Below are 20,162 nucleotides of genomic sequence, written 5' to 3' on the forward strand. Positions count from 1 at the left end.
GGGAAAATAATGGCACAATAATATGTTCCAGTAGTTTGGAGAAACTGACCTTTCCCTTTGAACGAAAAACAGCTGCATTCTGTCCAACTGGCACACGTTGCCGTGGCGATGAAGTGTCCACACATGGGAGGGCTGAGTGCTGAAGGGAGCAGTGCTGTTTATGATATTTTATTTATTTATTTATATATATATATATATTATTTTTTTATTATGCTGTTATTTTCCTTGTGTTCCCCTCCGCTCTTTTGGAAAGGCTGACATGACTGAACCGTTGGCCCCGGCACTAGATGCTGGCATGCCCTCCCTTCCTGGGAAGGGGGTTCTGGGACGGTTTTAGGGAGCCCTCTCTGATTAGGTGCATCTACCCCCGTTGAATTCTTGGAGAGTCCTATCAAGCTTTCCCTGATTAGACTCTGTCCTCAGCATTGCAGTCAGCTAAGTGCAGGTGAGCACTGTGGGACTAATATTAACTACAACCCACCACCACTACCACCCCCCCCCCACCCTCAGGTACACAGTGTATGATGGATACTGATCCAGAATCAGTGTCCATAGGAATGGCAGAGTTATCTGCATGGAGTAGCATTCTAACAGTGCTTATAGGTGAATCCTCACAGTCATATGCCCCCCCCTCATTGTCAGTGCATTACAGTCTTGTTGTCATGGAAACTGCAGTAAAAATTAAAAATGAGCAAAATTGAATTGTGCACTTGAAACGGTGGAGGAGAGCTTCAACACATTTTTTTTGTTTTCAGTTTTATTCCTGGGCCGAATTTTTGCAATTTATCGAGATTATCATGGCTGTAGACTGAAAACACACTGTCAGAAAGCTCTTTCTCTTCCTCTGCAACAACTGCGTTTTTTTAGGACAGCACGTTCTGCTCTTTTAATTTCCACTAATTTGGCCTTCACAGTGAAAAAAGGATTTAAAGTTGTGTCGTAATTTTAATGATCACTGTTAAGCATTATGAGGAAACATAGTTTGGTAATTAATTTGGATGTTGACGTACACAAACACGCATCCAAAGCAAAAAGTTTTAAAAAAGAGAGAGAAAATTTGCACAGTCAGTGAGTCAGCATGAATCACTGCAATCTCCATGTTGAACTGCAGCTGATACTGTTATAGTCTGGCCTCTGAACCGGTCCACTTTTCCGGCCACAGAACGGATGGCTCCACTCCCCATGTCTGCTATGAAAACAGAATCCAGTTTATTTCAACAGCAGCACTGGGCCGATATGTTTCTGGAAGGTTCCTTTCAGGATGTTTTTGTGCCCAGGCCGGCTTAATGCTGTGTTCATGTCATATGGATTTTATGGGAGCGCTAGGAAAAATTCCTATGGTCACAACTTACAAGCATTCAAGTCAGATGGCCTGTTACTTGCAGGCTTTTTTTAAATTACTTTTTTATGCTTTACTGATCTTGTCTGGTGTATTGGAACCAATGAAATACTCTCAAAAAGTGCAAACCTCGCCTTCTGGTCACATTGGCAGGGTCAATTACGGCAGGCCAGATCAATAGAGCACAGAAACGCATTTGAACCCAAAACAAATACGTATTTGACCCAGGTCTGCATGTGATGTAATTGTCCTAGTAGCTGTTGGCCGCAAGTTGATCTTGAGTCAATGTATTGGCAATCCAGCGGGGATATTATCGACCACCGCACACCAAACTGTCTCTGGTCGTTGACACTGCCATTGACAATGAATGAATAAATGCAATTTAATGCAGTGCAATGGCATTCCTGCCCTCATCATGTCAATGTCCTCTTGCCTACTATCTTTTGGCAGTAGTGACATTTTTGTAAACCCATTATTAATCAAGGCTTTCCCCTGCAATTTGTACCAGAAGTTAGAAGAGCATAAATGCATGAAATATTCTACAATCACACCCACATTTCCACACTTGCAAACCATTCTAGCGTGGTGGATGTAAATTCACAGCGATGCAAATACATTAATAACAGGGGAGAGTTTTGAGTAATGAATTTCTGGGAAATTATGTTAACTTGCTTTTTTTTTTTGGTGAATATGTGTTCCTGGGGAAATACATAACCCAAAAAAAAGATTTTGTAGCACAATTAATGCCTTTCAGTAAAGATTATTTTTCAATGAAAATGTTGGATGTAATACATCATAAAGATTTTTCTTCTCAATAAACTTTGAGGAACAGGGCTTCAGTAAATTGCATCACCTGAGAACTGCATTGCATTTGAAAACAATTCTGGCCTCAGCAATAATCCCCCCAGATTCACTGGAGCAGTTTCCGTAGTTGGCCTGTAGAATTGAATGACCCTGTCATTCCTGGGGGATGCAGATTGAACTGAAAATTGGATGTTTTTGTTGGATCTCGCTTTGACTGTGTACATGTGTGTATTATTTTCACATAATCAAAGTGTAGTAAACAAGCAATCAGCTGCAAACAAGCAATCAGATGTGTGCTGCCATAGCTACGCAGTTTACATCAATCCTGCAGTGCTACTCAAAACGATGAAATGTAAAAATAATAAAATGGCTGCGTGCGCAGGAACTACGCGCAAGGCTGCTCTTCTACTCCCAGCGTCGATGCTTCGAAGTTTGTTGTGTCAGGGATGTCAATCTCGAGTGAGTTCTGTGTCTGCGGATACTAGCGGATTCCTTTCAATTAGCACCCTGTTAAGTCTGAGAGCGAGGTGTGTCGGATTCTTTAGCCAATCGATAATTCAAATGAATCTCTGTTGCCGAAACACAAAGGAAAAGCGAGCAAACACTGCGGCCCTCCTCCAGGACTGGATCCCGACACCCGCGTGCCACGTACTTAAACGGATTACATACCGACGCGTTCAGCGCACGGGCGTGGAATTTAAGCGGCGATAGCGGTGGCGGCTCCAGTGGGTTTGTTTTTTAAAGGTGCAGTTTAAGATGACGGGATGTGAGTGCAGAGGGGCTCGCCCGGGTCGTTCGTCGCGCGCCTCCGCCGCTTCGCGACCGATGGCTTTGATAGCGGCTGCGCCTCTGCCCGCACCTTAATGCGACCATCTGGGCGAAGACGACTGCTGAATTAAGGATGGATTACGGAGCAGTTCTGCCAACGCTGGGAGCACTCCGATGGCAAGGCTCGATCTTAATTGGCTTTTTCACGCTGCGTTCACCTAATCACCCGTATCAAACCCTTTCTGAAGGAAAAAAATAGGGAGCGAGAATCCTCATTTCTGTGATTTAATTCATATCAAATTATATGGGATTTAGAAAAGGGATTAAATTTTTACACATGTAAGGAGCCTTAGCCACTTAATTAAGGCTACAAATGATGCTACAATTATTTTTCGAGCGAACCAATTTTCATTGCCTCTCACACTTAGTTTGTACCATTGATGTAAACTTCTGTTTGTACAGCAAATCTCTACGGTGTCAGAATGAAGTTTTTTGTCCGTGTTTTCTTTTTACAAGATTGGCAAACAAGTTAATACCTATAGCCGATGTGGCTGATTGGCTTTGGAAGCCAAAGTGGACTTATTTGCGCTTTGTTATTTTAGCCATTTCTCTGACTGTGCATGCTCCTGGTATGTGTGAGAGGAGAGAGAAGGATGTCTGAATCCTGGAGTCAGGAAGCCTCATGGAAGAAGTGGCTCAGAAGCCAGTGCCTGCCTTCACCTTTCTCCCCGTCTGTCTGCGTTACGCTCTCGAAAGCAGGGAGGCATCTGAATGAGGGAGTGCTGTCAGAGTTCGGCCTGCACTTAGCTATCAGTAATGCTTCTTTTTTTTCTACTTTCCCTCCTCCCGCTTTCCGCTTTGATTGACAGCGAGCGAGGAGTGGAAAGGTAGAATAAATTCCTCCGGTGCTTCACAGTCGAGCGAGTTTGCTCTTTATGCTTACTTTTCTAATGGAGTCCAACAAATTGCATCTGTCTGCCGCGAAAAACCTGGCTGCGCCGACGCGCGTCCGCAGCCAAGCTTGTCTTGTACGAGCCGAGGAAGCTTCCTCTGGCTCCCGCCAAGGCCTGTTACAAATAGCTCAGCGGGACTGATTGATAAGCGGCTGGCATTGATGTACAGCAGAGCAGGTGAAGAGTTTTCTTCGTTAGTCATCGCAGTTACTTTGGTGAACCAGGAACAGGAGAGAAGCACTGGGGGGTGATGGTGGGGGGGGGGGGGGATGATGGTTGTGGTTGGGGGGTTGTGCGCTTTGGAATCATCCTGAGATGCCGAAGGGCAGCAATGTGTCTTCTCGCTGTTGAGTGGCTTGATGCAGGGATATATCTTCTCAATGTTTGAGTGATTTGGAGGGGGAGGGGATGGGGAATTTTCTATTGGCTTTCCTCTTGATGGATAGAGTGAAACTTTCAGTTTACAAAGTTCTGTGTCTGTGCCTGTTAATGTTTCTCTCCGTTTGCTTTAAGCACTAAAAGACTTGGGATAATGCTTCATGTATTTGTGCTACTATACATTGAGTCAGCCATGCATAGTTACAGTATACCCTTGGGGTTATGGCAAGACTTTGAGCCTAGACCTTCCGACTGTAAACTCCTGCAGAAGCACTCACCACCTAGCAATCCGCACTGACATCTCTGCACCCAGGAACGTGTTGCCACTGGTCTATTTGTTCCTGATTGGCCTTTCAACCTTTTAAGCAGCATCTACATCTGTTATCCAATGACTGCGAAACCACAATAAATGCTCCACCTGGCAACCACCAACTACTGTTCCTCTGCACTCATACATGGAAATGGCCAGTAATAAAAATGGGTTCACTCACTGCGTGCAGACAGGCCGCTCTCCTGTTCAACCCCAACCTGGCAACCCACGTTTACAGTACATTTCCACACCCGAGCCGTGAATAGTTTACCATAAGCAGTGAACACCAGCTGCCCGTGAACATAAATTAGACTCTCACAAGCCCAGTGAACTCCTCCACAGTGATCAGGATGAAGTCTCAATAGGCAATACAATGTTTAATAACTCTCTTTTGCATGGGAGATGGCAAGTGAAGTTCGGTTAGTGAATCCCATAATTCCTTGTGTTCCCCACAGATAACATGCCCTGCTGTCTTTGATCTGTGTGGGCAAGCTCCATCTCTACATCCTACAAATCTTTCACTGAACTTACATTTCAAAGTCTGTTAACATTTTAGTCTCCTAACATTTTCAAAGGCTGTTACTATTGACTGATTACTTTTCTCTGTCAGAGGAATATCTTTTTTTTTTCTTCTTTTTTTTTTTGCCATATCCAATCCACGTACTCGTGTAGGCCCCCTGCTGCTGGCTTGGGAGAGTGAAGGCAACTCACGGTTCTCTTCTAAAACATTTTCTTCTTTCAACACCACAAGTCGCACAAGTTCAGAGTGGGGGACAGAGGTGACCCAATCGTACATGTGCACAGACAGCAAGCCCCCGGCACCGGGAGAGCCGGCAGGGATTGCTTGAGCAATGAACACTGCTATCCCTGCAGTGTAATCCCTCCCGTATATCCCTTGGGTGACACAAAGCCCAATTGTGTGCAGGGCAGCCGGCCACAGTCGGCACTGACATGGGACGGATTCCATCCGAGCAAGCGGCACTTTTACAGAGTGAGGTACCCAGCAGCCAGAGGAATATCTTCTTCATAATATTTCTTTCTTATCTTATCTAATATTTCTGATCATATCATTAAAAAAAACTAAGATGTACAGCTATTATATTTATTTATTTGCAAAGTATTTTTGATATGCAGGAATCCCCAGATGAACCCTGAACCAAACATACAAGGCTAGAATACGTTATCTGAATAAAATAGATTGGATATTTTGTTCAGTAAATATGCTTCCAACAAAGACATATGCATATAGTATGTGGTTATACGTATAGTTTGGTGCATAGAAAAAGAGTAGGTATGTCTATTGGAAAACCAAACAGGTCCACACAGCTTTATTATTGGTTGAATCTGTATTTAAATTATTATAACTACTTAACTACTTACTTTGAATGCTGAGTTAGCAAATGGTGTCATTTCACTGTTGGTTGTTATAGACCTCTGAGACATCGGTGGCCCTAAAATTTCTCATGGTAAAACTCAACCATGAGGCAATCTGAACATGGATTGACCAAAGCCTGTCTCACATGATTGTAAGGCTTACTATGTGAAGCTTACTTATTTAACTCAAAGCATTTAGGCCTCCTAATCTAACAAGCTCTGAGAAATCAACCCTTATTGATTCAATTTTAACAAAGGCTCCTCACAAATATGCCACCACCACATTTTCCTTAAGGATACAAGTGACCATTGTGCTATTTCTGGGATCGGAAACATTAAGATTCCTAATGCAATGCCCCGTTTTAATAAAACTGTCATCTTATTATAAAATAATGTAAAATGGTGGTAAAGGTTGTAAAAGGTTTGAAGATCCCTGGTTTTGAGGGGAGATCTTGATGTTTGGGTTAATGCAAGAGGATATCATACTTAGTCATTTAGCAATTAAATCATATCTTTAATAATTATATTGTGTAAATAACCAAGGAAAATTTGCTATGCTACTGGGTCATCGTCCGTTCTAATATTCCAAAAAATGACCTTTTAAAATCAGCATTTATTAGGCTCTTTTTTCTGTGTAATTAATTATGAATTGTTCATTAAAATGACTGCTGTCAACTTTGCAGATAAAACAAACTTTGAAAACAGTTCACAAGGAGGAGAATGAAGACGGCAGGTAAAAATATTCAGTTTTCATCACTGGCCGTTAAAGAGTATAATTCACATCACTGTGGACATCACTGTGGTAAATTTGTCATGATTTCAGTGCCACCTGTACATATTTACAGATGGTTATATACATTCTTATCTTGTGGACGAATGCAAGAATTAATTGTTTTCACAGGGTCTTTAAACTGATTGGACTGGACATTCAGCAGTAATGAAACAAATGTTCCTGTTTCATTAACAATGATAATTCTGAGCACTATTTAAACGTCACTATGGAAAATTTCAATAGCCCATTTAAATTTTGGAAAGCTATTAAACAATTGTCTGCAAATTGTAATTCTTGACTTGGACAGCCTTATGTGATCAGAGATTTTTAAAAATCAAAAATTTAGTGTCGCCTTAATGAGAATTGTATTTAATCTTTTTTTTAAACTTTATAAAACTCACATAACGAAACTCAAACTCACATAACATAAATCCAAACTGAGGCTTTTAATGATAACTTGGTGAAAAAGGACAGATGTTTTGTTTTGTTTTTCACAGTTATCTGTAGAGGTGCCTTAAGGCATCAAAGGTGTTGATTTAAACCACCCACTGGTTCTGATGACTTAGATCCATATCTTTTGAAACTCACTCCTGACTTTACTGCTGAAAGTTTAACTTATTGTTTCTACCCCGTCCTAGAACCCAGTGCTATTCCTGGTAAAAGAAAACCTATTTACTTCCTATGTTAAAGAGAACCAACACACCTAATTAACTACAGGCCAATGTCTAAGCTTTCAGTTCTTGCCAATTAAAACTAATTACATGAGTTTTTACATGAAAATGATATTTATTCAAAGTTCGGATAAAATATCTTTCAGAAAACAACATCATACAATCACAGTAGCATTGAACGTTTTAATGACATTGTTGATGCACTGGACAAACCTATCCAAGGCTTTGGTTTTTGTTACCCAATAGCATAATGGCCACATTATACAATAACACCATGAAGCAAAGATTAATCTAATGATCAGATAAAACCCAATACACATAATTTTATTAAGAAATGCGTCCCCCATTTTCTTTAGGAAAAATGTAACAATATTTGCCCTACCTTTAAGTCCCACATTTAATATTTGTTAAAAAAATAATAATAATAAAAAACCTAAAGCTGTAGTGATTTTACTTTAGAAATTTCTTGTTTTTATTTTGAAGCCAGAATAAGACTAGTTTCTGACTAGACTACATTATTCAGCTAAGTAATGCCAACTATTGTTTATGCGTGCTAGTGTCTATCTTGCTTACTTACTGTACCAAAGGTACGCAATCAGCTGTATAACAAAAAAAAAAAAAAATCTTTTTAGTTTTCTGCTCCGTCAACTTGGAATGAACTTCAAAAAGATCTGAAACTTCACGAGACTGTCACAGTGGATGAGCTTAGCGATAGGATCAAAGACATGGAATGCAGTGCAATTTGGGATTTTCAGTGTTTAAACCGTTAAGATGACATTTTTGTGCACTTTTCACTGTATGGATTGGGTGTTGTTTTTTTTTTTTTTTTTACATTTCTGCAAATTGTACCATGGTACCATTGAGGCTTTCTGCTGGCCTTTGTCTGAAACTGTTTTTGCTGCTGTTTACCCAGGTCTCTCTTGCAAAACAGATTCCCAATAAAAATGAGACAAAGACACTAAAATAAAAATAAAAGATATGTGAGACCTAAATGTGCATCGCCAGTATCTAATCAGTTCGAAACATTTCCAAGGAATGTAAAATGAAGTGTTTTTGTCCTTTGAGTGGCTTAGCAGATAAATACCTTTGGAGGAACATTAGGAAATTGTCTTCGTGTTCTCATTTGGGATATTAGGTTGTGGCAGCCTGAAATATCTCTATAAACCAACTGGCCCTTTCATTGAGCAATGACGATTGCGCATTAGTGTGGAATATGGAGAGAACACTGGCAAAAAAGAACCATTTCTGATCTGATAATCCAGTGCTTTGATTTTATTTATTATTGTTTTTGATCATTTCTTGTTTAAATCAGTGAAAATTCTGACATCAGTCCTCATTTGATGACACTTAATAGGCATAAAATCTTATAAAAGTATTGATCTCTCTCTCACACACACACACACACACACGCACACTCTTGTTCTCTCTCTCACTCTCTCGCTCTCTGACTCTGTCCCTCCTAGCTGCCACACCACTGAGTGACATTCTCGACAGCCAATCCGGCGTAGGCCCTTCAGGACCTCAAAATGTCTACACCATCAGCCCCGTCTCCTGTTTCCTCACTATCTTTCTATTTCTCTTGCACTCTGAAGCTCATACTGTACCCTTTCTCTGTCCTTCTCTCTCTCTCTCTCTCTCTCTCGTTCTCTCTTTCTCTCTCTCCCTCTCTCTCACCCCCACAAGAGTAACGCTGCACATCGCCTTGGTAGCTTGACATTTTAAGACAGAAGTTTTAAGTCATTGCTTTGGCTATTGATTTAATCCTCCAGTAAATTACCTTATCCAGAAAGACACCGTTTGAAAGTTCAGGCCGGTCAGACCTTTACCTTGTTCTCAGAAAACAATTCTTGCGGCGGCATATTTGCCACGACAAATACACTGTATTCCACACAACAGTAAAGGTCCTGTCACCTGTCAGTCGGCTGGGCCTTTTTTTTATTTTTTATTTTTGGTGCTGTTGTCCTTCATCTTCTAGTTGGCACTCATGTTACTTTAGCGACTAACATGTTCCATTGGTTCTTCCTATAAATGTGAGTTCTTTAATATCCCAAAGGCCAACTTTCGCGGAAGTAATATGTCGGGTGTAACAGCTCCGCTTTCCGCCTGACACATTGCCACGGCGACCATCAGACTGCCTCTCTCTTACTTCGGGCGAGGGAGAAGGAAAAAGGGAAAAGGAAAAGGTCGCGCGACTCAGGCTTGACAGTTGATATTTCTTCTGGATTCGCAACCTCAACATCTCAAGGCGGGGCTACGGCGCGAATGCCAGGGCTGCGTGGGAACAGCACAAGCGCCGCGTCTGTCACTCAAACGCGGCCCGGGTGCGGAAGCTTTTTCAAAATGGCAGTAGATCAGAGGTGGAAAATACGGATCCAGAAAAATAAAAAGTCCCCCCCCCCCCGGTATTTTGTTCCAATCACCTGGATTGGCTAATTAGCGCAGTTCTTCAGCCAGGGGGTAGAGTTAATTAGCGAAATCAGCTGGCTGAGTTCACGGATGGATGAAAAGCATGGCAGGACTTTCACTTTCTGACCTCTGGGCTTTCCACCTCTGCAGTCGATGAGGTTTTTTTTTTTCACACCAGTAGAAGGCACAACGCAGAACAGGTGTGGATGTGAAGCAAACATCAGCGTATGATTCCGGGCCTATTTTATTTCAGCTTGCTGTGTGGCACAGCAAGTGATACGCAGAAACTTGCTGTAAAATGAATCATGGGTATTTATGATCTTATTTATATTGCGTCATTATATCACGGTGGGTGTGCCCCTAGTTCTCGATCTGTCAGATATTTTAACAACCAGCTAAGAATACTGAAGGGAAAGCTCTGTCATTTTCATAGCGTCCCAACAGAGAGGTAAGCTTACATTCCCATATCTGATTTCGCTAAGGTTTCTGTTAAGTGGGCAGATAGATTTTGAAAATCAACAGCACAAATGCAGATCAAATCAGCTGACAGTGAATGCACCGAACTGCCGTTCGTGAAATGGAAATATAGGCGGCTGAATTAACCTTGATCCATCACCCTCAGACTGCTTGATTTATCCATGTTGGCACCGAGGGACTGTTGATGATGTAAAGATAAGATAATCTACATGGCATTAAAAACAGAAGACGTTGATTGCTCATGAAAATGCACCGATTGTATGAATAAGACATTTTGTACTAGCCTTTATTGCGAACTGGCAGATTATTCATTGTGGCATATTATTAATCAAGAAAAAGACACAAACAGCCCGCGAGCAATGTATAGCAATCATTTTAAGCTACAGGTACCTCTAGCATCGTGAATGAGGTATATAAATAGTGGTTTTCAATATTTTTGGGCCTAAGACGCACCAAATATCAAACCAGAACCTCAAGGCACACCAACTTAAAGCCATAGCAATTTATTATGAAGAATGTCACACATTTTATAATTATGTTGTTAGCAAGGTTTGCCTCATATTGCACATAAGTCACACCAGACTGTCAAATGATTATAAAAAAAACACAGTATATAGATGTCATTAAAATCAAACAGGCAATAACATCATTTATCAAAAAATATGTACTGAAATGGATTGAGCAAGAACTCTACATGGAATCAGTGTTGAAATATGTGTAACTAAACATAACCTGGACCAGGCACACACACACACACACCCACGCATACACACATACAAAATAAAATGTGCCCAACTAAACATAACACAAAGCATTACTCCATTAAAAGCTCAATACTTTAAATAAGTGGCCTCCTCTACTATATCAGATACCTTCACACAGCTGAGCATGCGCTCTTGCCGTTGCTGATCCTGGTCTCTTGACCGTTTGAAGAAGGCCATGTTTTGTTTTTTTTTTTTGGTGATGAGGATGTTTACGTGCCTCTTCGGTTGGCTTGGCATCATATTTGCGTTGGCCAGCTTCTCCTTGCAGATGACACACTCGGATTGGGGGCAATTAGCATTCCCAGTCCAAGTAAAGCCAAAGGCGAGATAGATCTCATTATGCCGTCCGTTCACAGTTTTTGCTTTTGGTCGCTGTGGACCGTCTGTCTGCTCTTTTGCTGTTTGCCTCTGTTTAAGAAATCTGTCCTTTGTGTAATACGCTAAAAACTTAAAACTGTGAATTTTTTAAAAAGTTATGCAAACAACGTCATTGTTACAATATTTCTTCGGTTGTGATGCTATCGTGCCATTGATGTACAGCAAAGTAATAACTCCCCCTCTCCCAAAACCAAATTTATTTCCTAAATAATCAAACTGAGAATATGGACAAAGGCCTGAGATAAAGTAATTCCCCAAGTTATAAATAAGTGACTATGTCCAAACGTTCTTAATTATTAAGAAGCAGTGCCAGTGCATTTAAACTGATTTTTTTATGAGGCTATATAAAAACACATTGAGTCCTTCAAATTTCAATGGCGCACCTGACCTTGCCACACAGCACACCAGGGTGCGTGGCACACTGTGTGAAAACCGCTGTCCTACAGATCCAATGATCAAAGTCCAAATACACAATTCAAATTCAAATCAAAAAAGTTTGTGAATTACATGATTTTATAATGTGGTTACTTCCCAGGAAGTAACAAAATAAAATTATTTTGACCCAGGGAGGAAAAAAAAGTCACATTCTACTTTTATAATCTGCAATTTAGGTATAAACACAGTTTAAGATCCACTAAATTAAACTTGGGCCACCGGCAGCCCATTGGAATGTATACACTATGCCCTAACTATGTCATTAAACCATAATTAAACTGAAACAAAATATATATTTTTTTTTTCTTGGTGCTCATTTGATCATTTAACACTAAATCTGCAAGAATTTTACTATTGCATGTCGTCCTCTAAGATCATCAAACTGCTTAAAATACAAAGAAGAAGGCATGAACCATTTGTTTTAGTCAATAAAACTGAGGTGAAATTTCTGAACATGTGAGAAAAAAAATCAAATACAAATAACAAAGACAGCAATTATTCTTACTTGCTTAGGAGACACCCTGTGCTAGTATGACTTACAGAGCTAACAACTTTACATATCATTCATTTATATAGATGGATGGCTCGTGAAGCAGTTCAATTGCAGTCACTTGCTCAAGGGTATCCCAGGCAATCGAACCCTATAAGGTTACAAGCCCAGATAATTCCTTTTCACTGTTTCCAATTAAGTATTACATGTAAGGGGCTGTGAAGTGACATGGCCTGATAAAGCACTGGTTTTCAGTCCACCGATGTGTTCCCCCTGTCTGGTCTTGAGCCCTCCCAACTCCACAGCCAGTTTCCGGCGTAGTCGCACAGAGGAGTGTGTAAGGGAGGAGAAGAGGTTCCGTCAACAAGGGCTGCTCCTGTCTGGTCAACCAAGAGCAACGTCATGTGGACTGTATCACACCTTATTTGATTTGAATATGAAATGGATGACTAATGCCCAGGAAATACTGTTAAATGTAAGCCTGCTGGTAAATGTAAAAAAAAAAAATAAAAAATAAAAATAAAAAATGCAAACACATTTTTGGAGCATTATTTGTATGAAGAGGCAGTTTTGAACATCCCTTTGATGGCTTACATGATGGTTTGCATCTAGCTGACATATTCTTATCAGACTAACTGGTTGCCTTTACAAGAAAGACAGTCTGTTGAGGTCATACTTGATCAACAATTAGTTTTGGAGACCTGTAACACCCTTACTAGTTGTTGCAAAAAAAAGGGCAGCAGTTGTATTATTTAATAATTAATGTTTATTGAACCAGGGAAAACCCATTGAGACCGTGGTCTCTTTTTCAAGGGGCTCTGCGGTATACCATTCAAAGCACAGCTGAAATGCAACAAAAATCCATACCGTGCAAAATTATATACAAAGCAGAATATAAAAAAATTAAAAACACAGTCAAGTTCACACAAGTGCACTCTTCAATGAACAGGCACTTCACTAAGGTCTTGAAGTGACCTATTGGAATCTGGACATCTAGCTGAAAAATATACTGAAGGTCGCCCCGTGAACGAGAAGCAGAACAGCCAAATGCAGATTTGCCCATTTAAGGGGGAAAAAATGAAGTGTGGTTTTATTCACACTTATTTTTGAAGCTGAGAAAGGATAGAATTTAATCTGGCACACAGGTAATAGTAAAGAGAGAATAACGACTAAAAAAGGAATCATTGAATCACAGCTCAGTGTATATTTTTGTGGTGAACGCCAACTTGGCATTCAGGTGAAAACCCGGCTACATTTGGTTGAAAAGTGAAAGTCTTCTAGCCGTCTAGGACGTAGCCAGGCTATTTTCAGGTAATAACCTGAGCTATATTGGAGTTAACCTACTGTTTATGTCAAAACATTTCTCAAACTAGATTTCCACCCCTGTTGACATCTAGATTTCACTGGGAAAGGAGGTCAATTGAATGGCTAATAAATGGACCTCTTAAATAGATTGGATGGATTTGGAATGGATTTCTTGGAACAACAATTTTGAATAAATGATTTATATTAAGTAGCGTGGTTATGGGAGTTGTTGAAGTATGTCTCCTTACGATGCGATGGTCTACTTAAATTATAACAGAAAACTAATTGCAGGGGACAGTTTCAGTGTCCTCTTTGTCATCAGGCAATTCCAGTGTGTCTGTAATGATTAATAATTTACAGGAGATCCGCTCTCTTGCATGCCTAACACACTAATGCTGTCTTCCTCTTGCAACTACCACGGTCACTGACAAGTTTATGCACTGTGAGGGAGGCAGTAGAGTATAATGGGTATGGAACTGGGCTTGTAACCTAGGTTGCACGTTTGATTCCCCGTTGTACCCTTGAGCAAGGCACAGCACTTAACCTGCATTGCTTCAGTACATATCCAGCTGTATAAATGAATGCAATGTAAACGCTGTGTAAAAAGTTGTGCAAGTCGCTCTGGATAAGAGCGCCTGCTAAATGCCTGTAGTGTAGTGTAATGAATTGCGTGACATAAATCAACTGCACGGCCTTACCGTTTCAGGTCGGCTTAAAAATATCCGAGCCCACGGCGAGCGGCAATTTGAGATCATCTCTGTGAATCGCACATTGAGCCCCATTTTCGTGAGAACGTGTCATTTTTGGCGCTGAAATGTATGCAGATAGCGCACTTTAAATACGCAGGACCCAGACACCGTGCAGCGTCGCTATTTGCCTGATAGTGCAGTTGTGTTGGGCGCTTTCCACCCACTGCGAGTGCTTTGTGAATCATACATCACTTTTCTCTGGTACTTGCGACGATTTAACAGGTGCATCACAGTCCTTTTGTGGATTCCCCCCTGAGTCTCTTCTCATTCTCTCTCTCTCTCTCTACCTCTCTCTCCCTTTGCCTCTCTCTCTCTCACACACACACACACACTCTCTCTCACACACACATATACACACACTCTTTCTCTGCCTCTCTCACTCACTCTCTCTCTCTTTCTCTCTCTTGCACACACACACACACCCTCTCTTTCTCTCAATCTCTCTTTCTCTCACATACACACACACTCTCTCTCTCTCTCTGCCTCCCCCTCTCTCTCTCCCCTGACTAAGTTGCTCTCTTTGGACTGTGTCGCCTTGCCTGCACCATCCCAGACTGGGAGTCCTGCAGGTCCGTGTGACATTTCCCCCCCCCCCACCCCACCCCCATCCCCCCATCCCCCACCCCCCACCCTCCCCCCGGTGATGGCTCTCCCGGGGGCACCTCGCGCACTGATCCTGTCACTGACCCTTATTCTGAGGCCGCTCTCTGAAATGTCATCCCGCAGCACCTCCAGCCATGCGTGTGACGCCGTTCTGTTGCCTCTCCTTAAGGAGAGGAGGGGGAGGAGCCTACGCCTCAGAACATGACTTCCAGGGGAACTGGTACCCTAGCTGTGACAGAACCTGAGACAGCGCCTGAGAAGCTGCTCAGGCTTACCAGCTGGGAGAATATATATATATATATATATATATATATATATATATTGGTTATGGTTCACGTGTGGCTGATTTTCCATGGCATAAGAGGGCAAAATGGAAAATGTTAGGTGACATTGCGGTGCCATTTACCCATAATGCCCCAGAAGCTTGGGATTTAGTCTGATGAAGTGTTATTTGCACTTCTTGCCTGACCTAACACGAGTCACCCAGGCGTGCCACTGTGGACACGCTGGCTCTGTCGAGCCCCGCCGCAGGACACGGGGCGCTAGGATTACCGCTTGTTTGTGTGCGTAGCAGGGGCCTCGCTAAATTAAAATGAAGGGCTTACGCAGATTTTTCATATTAAATGTCTTCACCGCGCCCTAAACTCGAAATGTACCCTTTTACAGCCAAACTGCAAATATCACTAATGCACATTTTGTATGATTTTATTTTATTTTATTTTTTTGATATTTTGAATTTGACTAAAAGATTTGGGCTTCAAGGACAAAAAAAAAATGCTTCCTGAAATGTTACTACTTTTTATGAGATTTGCACTGTTTCTCCTCTCTTAAATCAGTACATTTTTCAGCCTTGGACCAGGATAAAGGACCAGAATCAAAGCAGCCAGTACTGTGGATCTTGCAAGAGGGGGCGGGGGGATGGGAGGGTGGGGAGCGGGGGGGCGGATGGGGTATGTGGGGGGGATAAAATCGTTTCCTGCAAGTTCATAGCCCCCGTGTTTTCAGTTAGAGCCTGTGACGGTCCTTCCATTCCGGCTCTAAGGATGAGATGTCATAGGTGCATAATGGCGGATTTGACTGACAGGTGCCCCCCGCTGCAGTCACCTCAAATCTCCAGGCGGGCCAAACGGCTATGTCTGTACAGAGGGAGTGTCAGGGAAATTCGACAACACCATTATGTGTCACTATGCAGCGTATCCGGCCGTGGCAGAAAGATCACACTTTCCCCGGCATCATTTTATGAATGTACAGCAAGCAATATTTTCTCGCGATGGGAGCAGAACCACAATATTGTAGCACGGTGTCCAGAATTTATTGCCAACTAAAAAAAATAAATAAATAAATAAAAATACAGTTTGACAATCTTCAGTGAAGAAATCCAGAAGCGAAATAGCATGTACACGTTGATATATTCCCTCCTCTGCACACAACAGAACAGGCCTACCATTATGTAATGTAGATTGCATAAATAATCGCAAGTGTGTACACAAGCCAGAGATGTGACCAATCGTCTATCTAAAAAAGACCAGAAGGAAAGCCATCCATTATTTACTTTTTTTGCAGGAAGCATGGAGACATCAGCCCTTTTCCCATTAATATTTTACTTCACAAACCGCAATTAAATGTTTTCCAGGACTAATCATTCCAGCATAGAACTGATTCACAGGGTGTAGGACAGAAGCGTTACGTCTGTGATACAGCAGTAAAAGCCAGATCTTGACCGCTAAATGGATGTGTTCATATTTTTTTGGCTTTTTTTTATTTATTTTTTTATTTGCCCCTCATGAATGATTTCTTTCACAGTCTGTGAAACTACAAAGGGAAATAACAGTGTACTAAATAAATCAGCTTTGAGCGTCGAGCGGTGAGTATTGCCGCACTGTTGAAATGATTTCTCATCACGGTTGTAATCTGATGTTAAATTGGAACCTCAAAGCACTTAATGTCGTATCATTTTGCCTGTCTTGTGCTGAGAAGCCTAATCTAGTGGGACAGACCAGCATTGGTACTTGTGCAACATTTAGAAACTTATGAGCAAATCTGATTAAACCTTTTGCAGGCTTGCCAGTTGAACATGAACCCAAGTGTAACATTTGTCTTTTAGATGAGAGAGCTAATCTCGCTCGGGTGGTAAAGCCCATTTAGTGTGGACAATACTTGTGAGAGAGGGGAAGTTAGGTAGCTTTGTTGGGGAGTTTCGGTGGGGGGGGGGGGGGGGGTGAGAACATCACAGAGATTGATATTAAAGTAGCACAACATGTTGCACTGCAACCGTGCAAACAGATAAATGTTTGCCCAAAACTGGACCAATCCTTTATTCTCTTCTTCAGGCCAACGGTGACATTCAGATTGAGATTACTGATATTGGCAGACTGAAATGCATAAAAGGTTGGAGGGCTGTACATTCAGCTGTGCTTGAAACCGAAGGAGGGCCGTGAGGCCAGCCAATGGGGAAGGGCGATGTTGCACTGTTAAGCCAATAGAAAAAAAGGCTGTGTCACCCCTGTACAATGTCAACCAGCAGGGGTGACCAATGTTGCCCTCTGGAGAGTCATGTTTCCCTGTCCAACCAAGTTCAACCAATAAGGGAGAGACGTGTGGTATGAGGAAAGCATGTTTGTGCAATGAAGGATGCTTTAAATATTTAAAGTAGTTTCTGATGGCTTGCAATGTATCACAGTGCAATCTAACTGATTATTGAGGGTACAATTTAATGTTCCCTCAATACTGGAGGGGAACGGGGCCTCCCCAATCCTCCACTAAATCTTCATCTATGATCATACCTACGATGATTTCTGAAATTCCTGAAATTCTCATAGGATGAGATTTTTAAACATCTGTCACAGGGAGGCTATATCTGAACAGTTTCAAGTCTCTCACTTTACATACAGAGCTGTTAGAACTGCATTTCTCTTGCAGATGTAGTGTGGGAATTTTCAGTGAGACAACTATTTGGATGTGATAAAATATATATATAAAGAATACAAGAGGAAAAAAAAAAAAGAATGAACCATAAAACTCAAAACCCGCTGCTCAGTTTTACCAGTACAAAGCAATTGTTTTAGGAGAATTTGGTCTTTAGTGCTGATGGTTATAAAATAATGTGTTCATTTTTTTTTTTTCGGCCGGAAGCCAAGTATTGCTAACGATGACATGGGAACAATCTCTTTGAATTTTATATCATTTTTCTCTGGCACATGCAATGGTTTAACTGGCGCAGAAGCCTCACAGTCTTTCTGTGTGGTCTGAATTCTCTCTCTCTCTCTCTCTCTCTCTCTCTCTCTCTCTTTCTGTCACGCACGCACACACACACACAGAGACACACACATTTCCGTGTGGGTGAAGAGAGCCACCCCATCGTGCGTATCCTAAAACCCAGTTTACAGGTTCACTTGTCCTCACCACCTTCGCAAAAAAGGCTTCCATTTAATTACCCATCCGTTATCTAGCTCACTTATTCCTGGCCGGGGTCACAGAAGGGCTGAATCCCATTCCAGCATCCCAACAAGAGGCAGGAATATTCCCTGGACAGGGTGGCCTGTACTACATGTCTTTGGGCTGTGGGGGGAGGCTGGGGGGGGTACCTGGGGGAGGCTCAGATGGACACAGGGAGACTGTGCCGCCCGCCCCCGCCCCCCTTTAATCGTTTAATTAATAATTGTTCATTGCTACTAAAATGCAAAATCCATTTTTTCTGCGTCTGAAACTGTAGTGAAATGGCAACAGACATTGAATCAGTAAGTGGTTCTGTGACTTAACAATTAGTCTTAAGAAACAGTCATAGCAATCATAGATCCATCTGATTGCTTTAGTATTGCACTTGCATGATGCTTTCTGGGCAAACCCATTACATGTTCATTATATCCATATTTATTGGTCAGACAAAACTCCACTAATGGATTAATTTAAGGGCTCATTGAGCACGGAATATTTCACGAAAATTGTGAAACGAGCATGAACTTCAACATAAAACTGCCTCTCGTGCGTCAGTGCGATAAATATTTTTTTGCTGTGAAAAAATAAATAGAAGAGCGACATCAAATTTAGAGGAAGAGGGGGAAAAAAAACATGAAACCAACGAATGTCTATCAAACAGTACCACCAGTGCCCTCATGTGTTCAGTGTTTCAGTTTGCCAGGAACAGGAGCTAACTGAGATAAGATTGTCAAAATGAATACATTAAATAAGAAGGCATACTCCATTACTCCAGGGCTCCATAGACTGAAGCTTGTCCTTGATAGGCAGATGACAAAAAAAACACAGTTTAAGCAGTACAGTTCCAGTATATTTTCAGTGGGAGATTTTTTTTTTTTCTCGTCCAAGTGCTCCAATAATTTAACTGCTCCTCTCCTTCCTGCCTGCAGCAATTTGATATTATAATGGCTGTATGTTAAATTAATCTCTTTAATTATTGCAGTGTGTTACAGTCATTCTTCTTGTAACTGGTGTTGGAGCCTGTGCTGAATGCTGTACCTTGAGCCGTGAGCACGCGGATGTGGTGAGACACTGTTTGCGTTTACTTTTTGTGTTCTTTTAAAATGCTTCTCTGCCCCTTTTTGTCCAAAGTTATGGCAAGTTATGCTCAAGCTACCGTGATCATAGTGACCTCGGTCGGGGAAAGGTCAATCAACAATGTGATTTCACCGGCACGGCGTTTGTTTTCACTTCGCAGTCGACAACCCCGGCTGGCACAGACATGAGTCAGAGGAAGACACTTTATATGCAGCACTGCAGGAGACAAACATTTTCATCTTGGCCCGCCGAAACCCTCCCATCCCAGGGTGACGCACCAATTATGCATAGCCCTGCGAGGCGCTGGCATGGTCCGGGTTCAATACCAGACCACGGATCCCATCCGCTGGACCGGTGCCTTAACAGGATGAGCCGTCCAGCCGCCCCGGTGCGTGTGTGCGTGTCGAACCTTAATACCTCTGCAGGAAGGAACGCCTGTTTCTTTGTGAGTTTTACTGTTGACTCACGGTAAACGTTTAGCTGCCGATAAACAAGCGTGCTCCTCGCAGAATAACAATGTTTATTTTCCTCTGTTCTGTTCTGTTCTGCTGCTAATCAAAAAAGTCAGACAAGGTTTGTGTTTCAGACACAAAAGGCAAAGAAACTTTGACTGTAAAGTCAACAGTTATAGATAGCCGAAGCTCACACACACACACACAGAGAGACAAGCCTGT

At 41.8% G+C, this 20,162-nt stretch overlaps 1 protein-coding gene across 1 annotated transcript in view; it reads left to right on the top strand.

Annotated features, from left to right (window-relative positions):
• The first annotated feature begins 2,116 nt into the window (after positions 1-2,116).
• Positions 2,117-20,162, top strand: part of mrnip (MRN complex interacting protein) — a 317,439-nt gene continuing 299,393 nt past the window's right edge. Inside the window, exon 1 of the mRNA XM_064325894.1 lies at positions 2,117-2,126. The gene's annotated coding sequence lies outside the window, so the exon portion shown is untranslated. The remainder of the gene's footprint in view (positions 2,127-20,162) is intronic.

This window comes from Anguilla rostrata, chromosome 3 (assembly GCF_018555375.3).
Source record: "Anguilla rostrata isolate EN2019 chromosome 3, ASM1855537v3, whole genome shotgun sequence".
Classification (NCBI taxonomy): Eukaryota; Metazoa; Chordata; class Actinopteri; order Anguilliformes; family Anguillidae; genus Anguilla; species Anguilla rostrata.